Source organism: Prionailurus bengalensis, chromosome A1 (assembly GCF_016509475.1).
Source record: "Prionailurus bengalensis isolate Pbe53 chromosome A1, Fcat_Pben_1.1_paternal_pri, whole genome shotgun sequence".
NCBI lineage: Eukaryota > Metazoa > Chordata > Mammalia > Carnivora > Felidae > Prionailurus > Prionailurus bengalensis.
In genome coordinates, this window is record NC_057343.1 from 94,705,258 (window position 1) to 94,715,431 (window position 10,174).

A 10,174-nucleotide genomic window follows, 5' to 3' on the forward strand; every position below is an offset into this window, starting at 1 on the left:
CCAAATACGAAAACCAAAACCGAAAGCTTCAGCATTGGTTCCGTGTGTGTCCAGTTGAGGCTCACGGAGAACCTCTCGGCCACTTGGTTATATTCTGAGGTTTTTCCCAGAAACAGGTTTTCTGGTCAAAGGGAAACCTATAAGCAAGGCAGAAGGCTGCGCGGATTCTCCCTGCAAGGGGAGGCAAGCACCCACCGAAGGGACGGCGCCGCGCCGGCCAGCCCCAAGCTCGCCCCGCGCCCCGATGCCGCTCCCGCCCGGACGCCCGCTACTCGCCTGGATGGGGCGGGGGGGGGGGGTGACCCGCGCGGGGCCCCGCGACTCCCTAGTCTTCCTCTCCCTCTAGGCGACCCCGCCGGCGGCGACTTCCCCACGCGCCGCAGGGAGGAGGGTGTGCGGCCAGGAGCGCAGGCCCCGCCCCTCGCGTGTCCACGCCCACCGGCCCCACTCGCCGCGGAGGGAGGGTGCCCGGCCAGGCGCGCAGGCTCCGCCCCTCGCGAGCCCACGCCCACCGTTCCCGCATGCCTCTGGGAAAGGGAGGTGTCCGTGTCCGGCGCGCCAGCTTCTCTCCCCAGAGGCGCTGGGATGCTAGTCCCTAGAGGTCAGCCCCGCGGGAACAAGTCCTGGGAACCTTCCTGGGTCTCTGCGCAGAAGGAAGAGCCGGGCAGAGGACTGGCAGTGGCGCGGGGGGAATGTCACCGAGGCGAACGGGCACGTTCTGTGCGCTGCTTTGTAATGTCCCCGGACGCCCGGGCTTGGAGGCTTAGGTGCGGGTGACGCTGTTGTGTTTGCTCCGTACAGACCTGGGTGCTGGGATGAGGGGCGCAGCCGCTGCCTCCACGCCTCCCAGACAGGAGGAGCCCCTAAACTCAGAAGGAAGGAAACCCTGGGCTTACCCAAACCCTAGACCTTGCCGATATCCAGCTGTTCCCGCGGTCCCCCTGGCTTCTCCTTTGCCTTTAGGGCCCTTTCACTGACTAGTGCTATTGTCAGCTATATCCGTGCGCGGCGCATCACCCGCTCCTCGAAGAAGCCACCCTCACAAAGTTTCCTCTCCACGGTCCCTTGTCACAACGGAAACAGACTGAAACAACGCTGAATATGAAGAGAAAAGAAAAAAAGCAAAGAAGAAGAAGCATAAAAAGCCTTATACAGCCAAATGCCTAATCCCACTCTGTCCTCCTCAAGCTCCCAATCCTAGTCATAACCCTATCAACCCAGTTCAGAAATTCTCTCCACCTCCATTTCTTTTAATTCTCAGTCAATTCCTACTCCCTGCCCAAAGTTTCCTGCCTGTACTTCGTCTGACAACCCTTCCAATCCCTGCTTTTTAATTATTCATCGAAAAAACACCGATGACAAGTGAGATAAACATTGATTTCCCCCATTCACCATCCACGTGGCATGCATAAATCAGCCCGGAGTCACCAATGTCAAACTTACTTGAATTGTTCCCATTTTATATTTTAAATTGCTCCAAATTTTGCATTCTTCTTCACGAATATTCACGTGGTGTAGTAAGAAAACATTTTTAATTGGTCACGAGTTTAATAATTTGAAATTTCTCTCCAAATTATCTAAAGTTACATTTCAAGAAAGTGCACCATTTATGCTACAAATATTTAGTGGCATGTATGTACAGGCACGAGGGATATACTGTCAAGAAGACACATGGTCCCTGTCCTCATCGAGATTTTGTAGTCTAGTCCAAAAGACACACAATAGATATGTAAACAAGCAAGACAACTAGGAATATTCATTGTTGGGGCTCCTGGGTGGCTTAGTGAGTTAAGCCTCTGACTTCTGCTCAGGTCATGAGCTCACTCACTGTTCCTGGGTTCCAGCCCTGCCTTGGGCTCTGTGCTGACAGCTCAGAGCCTGGAGCCTGCTTCAGGTTCTGTGTCTTCCTTTGTCTCTGTCCCTCCCCCACTTGCTTGCTCTCTCTATCAAAGATAAACATTAAAAAAATTTTTTTAAAGAATATTCATTGGTGATGAATGAATGAAATAAGCAAAGTGGGGAGGAGTGCTAATTAAGTCAGAGAAGAGATGGCTTTTCCAACATGTAAAATATTTTCCTGTGGCTTAACACCCCTGAAACGCTTGGCATTAAATACTGGTATGTTCAAGGTCTTGGGCCTCTGACCTTTTTAGTTTGCTCTACAACTTTCCTGGATAACTAACATATGCCCAGACACACTCACATAACTCAGTAAGGATATAAATGATGAACATGATTAGTGAACCTGACCTGATCGACATACATAGACATCAAGTACACATGGAACATTAACAAAATTAGACCATATTTTTGGCCATAGAGCACATTTCAACAAAGAAAAATAAAAAAAATCAAGAGTGAAATACAGACTATGTTCTCTAACCTAGGTATTAGTGTGAAAAACAAAATAAAAAGATAACTAGAAAAACCCCTATATTTGGAAATTAAAAAACATTTCAAAATAACCCATGGGTCAAAAAACAAACAGAAATCATAAAATATTTTGATCTGTTACTAAAAATACTATATATCAAAACTTGTGGGACATAACTAAAAACATAACTAGAGGGGAATTTCTAGTCTTAAAAGTACATATTAGAGGGGTACCTGGGTGGCTCAGTCGGTTAAGCGTCCACCTTTGGCTCAGGTCATGATCTCATGGTTCACAAGTTCAAGCCCTGCGTTGGGCTCTGTCCTGACAGTGCAGAGCCTGAAACCTGCTTTGGATTCTGTGTTTCCCTCTCTCCCTGCCCCTCCCCCACTCAGGCTCTGTCTGTCTGTCTCTCTTTCAAAAAAAAAAAAAAAAAAGTATACATCACAAAACAAAGCCAGAAAAATAGAAAAAAGTGAGGATGAACAAAAGCAAACGATGGTTCTTCAAAAAGACTAATAAAATTAATAAACTGGTAAAACTAATCTGGAAAAATAGGATAGAAGCCACAAATAATACTAGAAGTAAAAAGGAAACATTGCTACAGGTCATAAGAAATCTAAAAGATGAAAGGTATTATTGGTAACTTCATTCCAGCAAACTAGGTAAAATGAGCTGGAAAGACACATTGGTCATGTGTCTCTTGTGTTCCTCCAATACTTGATGGGTATGCCAAAAATGCAAGACAGTGCCTACTCTTTCCCTCAGCCATTTCCCAGGCTGGCGTTTAACCTGTTTATCTCAAGTGAGTAACCTTGAGATATGAGGTGATGCCTCCCTCCAGGAAAAAGAACAGGCTTGCTTACTGCTTGCTATAAAAGTGGTGGATTCCTCAAGTTCAGTGTTCCTCAGACATGACATAAACCCACTGCATGTGTAGCATCTACCTAAGCCTCTTCGTGTCACCCCCCGTGGGACTTGTGAGCAAGAAGAACCCCTGCAAATATGCTGACAGTAGCACTTGTTGCTGTGCCATTGGGTAACAAAGTCCTTTGTCTCTGTTCCAGGAGTTTTGTGTTTTCTGCCAGCATCCATGAAACAGTAACAGGTTAATTGATTAGATTGTAAGTGGGGTAAAATCAAATCCAAGACCTAACAAAATGTGTAGATGGCACTTAGGTAGGATTCTAGTGATGGTAAAGATATCAAATCCACACTCTATCCCTGCCGCAAAAAAGTAATCTGGAAAAAATTGTCAAAATAATCATTTGAGGGCTCTGGAAATTGACCGAAGGCAAACAAATTGCGAATCATTTATTCATTTTTTCAAACCCTGCGAATTTCGGGCCAGAGTAGTGGGAGTCTGTGGCATTCTTGCCAGAAGCAGACTCCCCAAATGGGTTGGTGCAACGTTGCCACCAGGGTGAGGTCAACATTCAAAGCCAGGAGCTCCACTGCTAGAGGGAGCTAACTTGAGTTGGAGTGGATGACATAAAGGCCATACCTAACAGTGCTGGCAGTAAAAATTGCAAACCTGGGAGGAAATAAATGGGGAAAGCCCATAGCTCTGTGAGCCTGAAGTTTGTGCTCTCATATGAGGTAAGCAGCAGACCAGTGGACTAGCCAGAAAGTTAACAGGGAGACCTTCAGTGGCTCAAGATAAGCTCTTCACATATCTCTGCATGACTAGGAGGCTACATATATGTATACACAGGGGAGACACAGCCTGCCCCTGTAGATATTTTGCGTTGGAACCCTGGTTCTAGCACCATGTGACTGTGGGCAAGTCAACTTAACTGCTCTGTGCTTTGGTTTCTTCATCTATATGATGGGACAAAAAAGTATTAAGAGGAGTAAGTAGATTCGGTAGCATAAATATAGAACATAGAAGAGCAAGTGTATAGTATTACAAAAGAGTTTACATTATCATTTCTTGAAATGGGGTATAACACTTGGCCAGAATCCTTAGGGAGATTTCCAGGATTCACTCCAGATCTATGGAATAAAAATCTCAGAGTCAGGGGAAGGAACCTGAGAAAGAGGAATACTTTACAACAGATCAGTTGATTCTTATATATCACCAGTGTTTGAGAACTACTACTTTCGGGTAAGAGGTTATAATTTTCCGTATAGTGTCTGTGTCAAGATGCCTTGAGGACTGAAACTATCATATTTATATCAGTACCTCCATTGCCTAGCACACAGTAGACATGTAGTCAAACATCTATTGAGTGGTAGAATTTTATTTAAAGCTAATCAACCTCCAACCCTCCAAGTCCTACAAGGTAGAACAAATAACAAATTGGACATAGAATTTAAATCTTTTTATTAATATGAGAAAGCTAAACTTACAGTAATATCATATAGAGCACCGATTCTTTAAAACCCTTTGAGTCACAGACTCTTTCCAGGATGTGAAGAAAACTACAAACCCTCCCGAAGACTGAAGATACATGTAAAATCTTCCAAATAATTTTAAGGGGTTTACCCCAAGTTAAAATCCTCTCATATGAAAACTGACTTGTCTATCTCCTAGAACAGAACAGTAAGTTCTTGTTTACCACTGAGTCTCTAGTTCTAAGAAAAAAAGCATAGAACATAGTTGGCACTGAATAAATACTGGTTGAATGAATAAGTGAGTCATTCATGGATAAAAAGATATCATCTAGGGTCATCTGAAACTCCTTGAGTGACTCAGGGGTGAGGTGGAGAACCAAAGTACAGGTGTTGCACATTTTATTCATGACCAAGATGTAACCTTGGATTTCTGGAGGTGGTGATGAGAAAAGAGGTCTTTTTTTTTTTTTTTTTTTTTTTAAAAAGGGCTTTTTGTATGTTTTTGAGAGAGGGAGATGGGGGAGGGGCAGAGAGAAAGGGAGACAGAGGATCCGAAGAGGACTCTGCACTGACAGCAGAGAACCCGATGCGGGGCTCGAACTCACGAGCCATGAGATCATGACCTGAGTCAAAGTCAGACACTTAACTGACTGAGCCACCCAGGTGCCCCAGAAAAGAGGTCACTTGGATCAATGTTCTCACCAAAGATAAAACTAAGGAAACACAATAAGCATCCTCTCGAAGATGTAAAAGATGGAATCTACCAGGTCAAACTAAGGAAGGAGGATTAGAGTTCAGGAAATAGTGCCAGCGCTGCGTTTGCCCTTGTGCTGAACTGCCAATCTAGAGGAGTCAGTGGAGAGGCAGAGTTGTATTTTCATCAACAATTAGAGTTGGAGAGACAAAGGTTGCGTTTGGTATCCACCCAAAGACTGGAGCCCAAGGGCTGTAACCTGGAGTGGGGATACATGGTGCAGTGGATCATGTGGAGGAGAACAGAACATCTAAACCCTAAGTTCCAGACTGCTAGTGACCTCAGGCACTTGGCAGCAAGAAACAAAAACCTCTTAAGGAAGATGAAATCATCTCAGATCTTAAATTATTTCTGTATTCTTTTCCAGGTTTTTCAAGCAAACCATCAAAGATAATGCCAGACAACATGAACTACAAGCAACATGAACTACAGATGACAGGAACAGAACTGGAGCAGGCTGTAGATAGTGGAATTAACAGACACAAAGGATAATCCATGGAAATAAAATCCTCATTTAAAAAATGCAGCAAGGAACCAGATAGCATACCAGTGCAGATTAAGGAAAAGAACCTCACCAAAAAAACAGAATTAAAAATATAAAAACAGAGGGGCAGCTGGGTGGCTCAGTCAGTTGAGCGTCTGACTTCAGCTCAGGTCATGATCTCACTGTTCGTGAGTTTGAGCCCCGCATCGGGCTCTCTGCTGATAGCTCAGAGCCTGCAGCCTGCTTTGGATTCTGTGTCTCTCTCTCTCTCTGCTCCTCCCCTGCTTGCTCGCTCTCTCTCTCTCTCTCTCTCTCTCTCTCAAAAATAAACATTAAAAAAATAAAAATATATATATATATAAACAGAAATTATGAACTCAGTGAATGAGTCTCCTGGCAAACTAAAAATAGCTAAAAAGTGACTTCATGATTTACAGGCTACATAAGAAGAAACTATCTAGGATGACACAGAAAAAATAAACACAATACACACAGAAAAATGAAGACAGAGGAAACATACCAAGAAGGTCTAACATGTGTTTACTTAGAATCCCAGAAGTCAAGGACAGAGAATACTGGGCAGAGGAAATACCTAAAGAATATAATTGAGAGTTTTCCAGAACTGATGTATCAATCCACATATCTAAGATGCCAAACAAAACCCAAGTGGAAAAATAAAATGAAATCCTCACTTAGACACAGCATAATAAAACTGCGGAAAAGCAAATACAAAGAAAAAACCCTGAAAACAGCCGGAGGAAAAAGACTCTACTAGTTTCAATGGAGTAAGAAACTAACAGTTGATTTCTTCATGGCAATGATAGGGAAGCCAGAAGACAATGGGAAGGTTATCTTCAAGATCATCACCCAAAGAGAATTCTATGTCCAGAAAAAATTGATCGCCTTTAAAAATGAAGGCCAAATAAATACATATCTAAAACAATTTTTTTTCAAGGGTAATCTATTTTTGAGACAGAGAAAGACAGAGGGAGACACAGAATCCGAAGCAGGCTCCAGGCTCTGAGCTATCAGCACAGAGCTCGACACAAAGCTAAACTCACGAACACAAGATCATGACCTGAGCCAAAGTCAAACGCTTAAGCAACTGAGCCACCCAGGCGCACCATAAAGACATTTCGGAAAAAAAAAAAAAAAGTGAATCTGCCTCCAGCTGAACTGCACTAAATTATCCCAGATGGTAGTTCAAAGACACAGCAAGGAACAGAGAGCAAAAATGATGGCAAATATAGGTAAATCTAAATGAATGGTGACTATACAAGACAATAAAGACTTGTCTTTAAAGAGATACAAAATACATGACAACATATAAGTTGAGAGGGAGGTAAATGGAGTCATGAGGCAATTGTTATCCAATGTCAAATAATTTAAATCACACAGAGAACATATTCTCTAATAACAGTTCAATTATAACTTAAATAGCTATGTTTGAACATGAAGAACTATAGCTCCAAATAATATCTGTGGGTCAAATTATAAGTAATAATGAGAGCAGAGTATTCTTTGAAATTATCGAGTAACTAAACTAGATATCTCCGCTTGGAGAATGGAGGTTGTGGTTTGCAGAGCTCCAGAACAGCCTCTACATTCCTTCCCCATCCCCAGATCCATACCCTTGTGAGGGCAGAACATATAACTTGCTTCTTACCAACAGAATAGGGCACAGGTAAAAGGATTTTGGAGATGCAATTAATGTTCTTATACTGTTGGCTCAGAGTTAGTCAAAAGGGAGCTTATTCTGGGTAGTTTTGACCTAATCTGGTGAATCCCGTCTGGCCTTTTCTGAAAGAGACTCAAAGTAGCAGAGTCTCTCTTACTGGCCCTGACGAAGCATACAGTGGAGACGTGGTCTGGAGAGGCAGCCTCTAGTGGCAGAGGGCTGCAAGGAACTGAATGTGGTCAACAATCTGAGGAGTTTGGAAGAGGACCGCAAGCTCCAGCTGAGAACACAGTCCAGGGTAGTAACTGATGCAGCCTTGTGAACCCCTGAACAGAGGACCCATCTAAGCTGTGCGTAGACTCTTGGCCCATAGATACTGTGAGATAATAAAAGTATGCTGTTTTATTTTTATTTTTTTGAGAGTGTGTGCATATCTGTGCTTGTGCATGAGCAGGGGAGGGGCGGAGGGAGAGGGAGAGAGAGAATCCCAAGCAGGCTCCGTGCCCAGCATGGAGCCTGATGTGGGGCTTGATCCCACAACTTTGAGTTCAAGACCTGAGCCAAAATCAAGAGTCAGAGGCTGAATCGACTGAGCCACGCAGGTGCCCCAAAGGTATGCTGTTTTAGATGGAAAAATTCGTGGTCACTTGACACAGAGCATAGAAAATGAACATACAGCTGAAGTAGCATTTAGAAGGAGATCTACAGTTTTAAATATATAGTTGACTAGAAAGGTGAACATTTGAGCTAAATATCCATTACAGTACTACAGAAAAGTGACAAACTCAACCTAGAAAAAAGGAAATCATAAAAAGCTGGAATCAATGAAACAATGACAACAACAAGAAACCAAAATATTGGTTCTTTGAAAAAAAATAATACAGATGACACCCCTCTGAAAAAAGGCTGGGCAAGTAAAAATGAAAGATGATCAAAGAAATAGTATAAATTTGTATGCCACAAATAATAGTATCAGGAATGACAAGGGGGGGACATCATTACCGATCTGGCCTATGTTAAAAAGAGGGCAGGAATAACACTGTGCTAATAAATTTGAAAATGTAGATGAAGTGCACAAATTCTCGGGAACATTCAATTTGCCAATATTCTACATGAAGAAATACTCTTATTAATAGAAAGAAAATTTCAGTGCCTGGGTGACTCACTCGGTTAAGCGTCTGACTCCTGATCTCCCATGACCTTGCTCAGGTCATGATCTCGTGGTTTGTGGGATGCAGCCCCGCATCAGGCTCTGGGCTGACAGCGTGGAACCTGCTTGGGTTTCTCTCTTTCCCTCTCTCCCTCTGCTCCTCCCCTGTTCATGTGCTCTCACTCTCTCTCAAGACAAATAAATAAACTTAAAAAAAAAAAAGCTATTTTAAAAAAACAGAAAGAAATTTGAATTGGTATCCCACAAAGATGCCAGGCCCCACACATACTTCACCTAAGATTTCTAATAAACATTTATGACAGGAGTAATGCACATCTTAGAGACACTCCTCCAGGAAACAGGGAAAGAAAGCCACTCTCCAACTCATTTTACAAGACTATATCATTGTGATATTAAGCAAAAATCTTAAAATAAGCCAAATCAAAAACAAACCAATCAAATTATGGCCAGGTTGGTTTTACTTCAGGAAAGGAAGGTTGGTTTAACAATATGAAACCAATCCATGTAACGAATCATGTTAATGATTAAAGGTGGAAAAACAACAATTTTTTGCAATACAGAAAGAGCTTTTGAAAAAAAATTTTTTTTTCTTATTTATTTTTGAAACAGAGAGAGCACAAGCAGGGGAGGAGCAGAGACAGGGACAGAGGACCTGAAGCAGACTCTGCACTGACAGTGGTGAGCCCGATGTGGGGCTAGAACTCACAAACTGTGAGATCATGACCTGAGTCACCCAGGTGCCTCCAGAAAGAGCTTTTGATAAAATTCAGCAACATCTGTGATTATGAAAACCTCTTCACAAACTAAGAATAGATATTTCTCAATTTAATAAAAATACCATAAACTGCTTACAGAACACCTGGAGTGCATTCCCAAAACAAGCATGCCTATTATGACCACGTCTCTTCAACAGCGTACTGGGGGCCTGCCAATGTAATTAGACAAGAAAAAGAAAGAAAACCACAAAAGTTATGAGGAATGGAAAGAAAAGCAAATCTGTTCTGACTTGTAGGTGATGTATTTGCATATTTAGAAAGTTCAAATGAATCTATAGAGAAATTACTAGAATTGATAAGCGAATTGCAGCAAGGTTACCAAACAGAAAAATCTGTTTAAAAATTTTATTTCTGGGGCATCTGAGCGGCTCAGTCAGTTAAGCGTCCAACTCTTGGTTTCGGCTCAGGTCATGATCTCAAGGTTCGTTGGTTCGAGCCCCACATCGGGCTCTGCACTGACGGTGCGGAGCCTGCTTGGGATTCTCTCCTGCCCCTTCCCTGCTCACTCTCTTTCAAAATAAATATATATTGAAATTTTTTCAATTTCTGTGCACCAGCAACAAACAAAATTTAAAGACATCATTTACAATAGCATCTAAAATA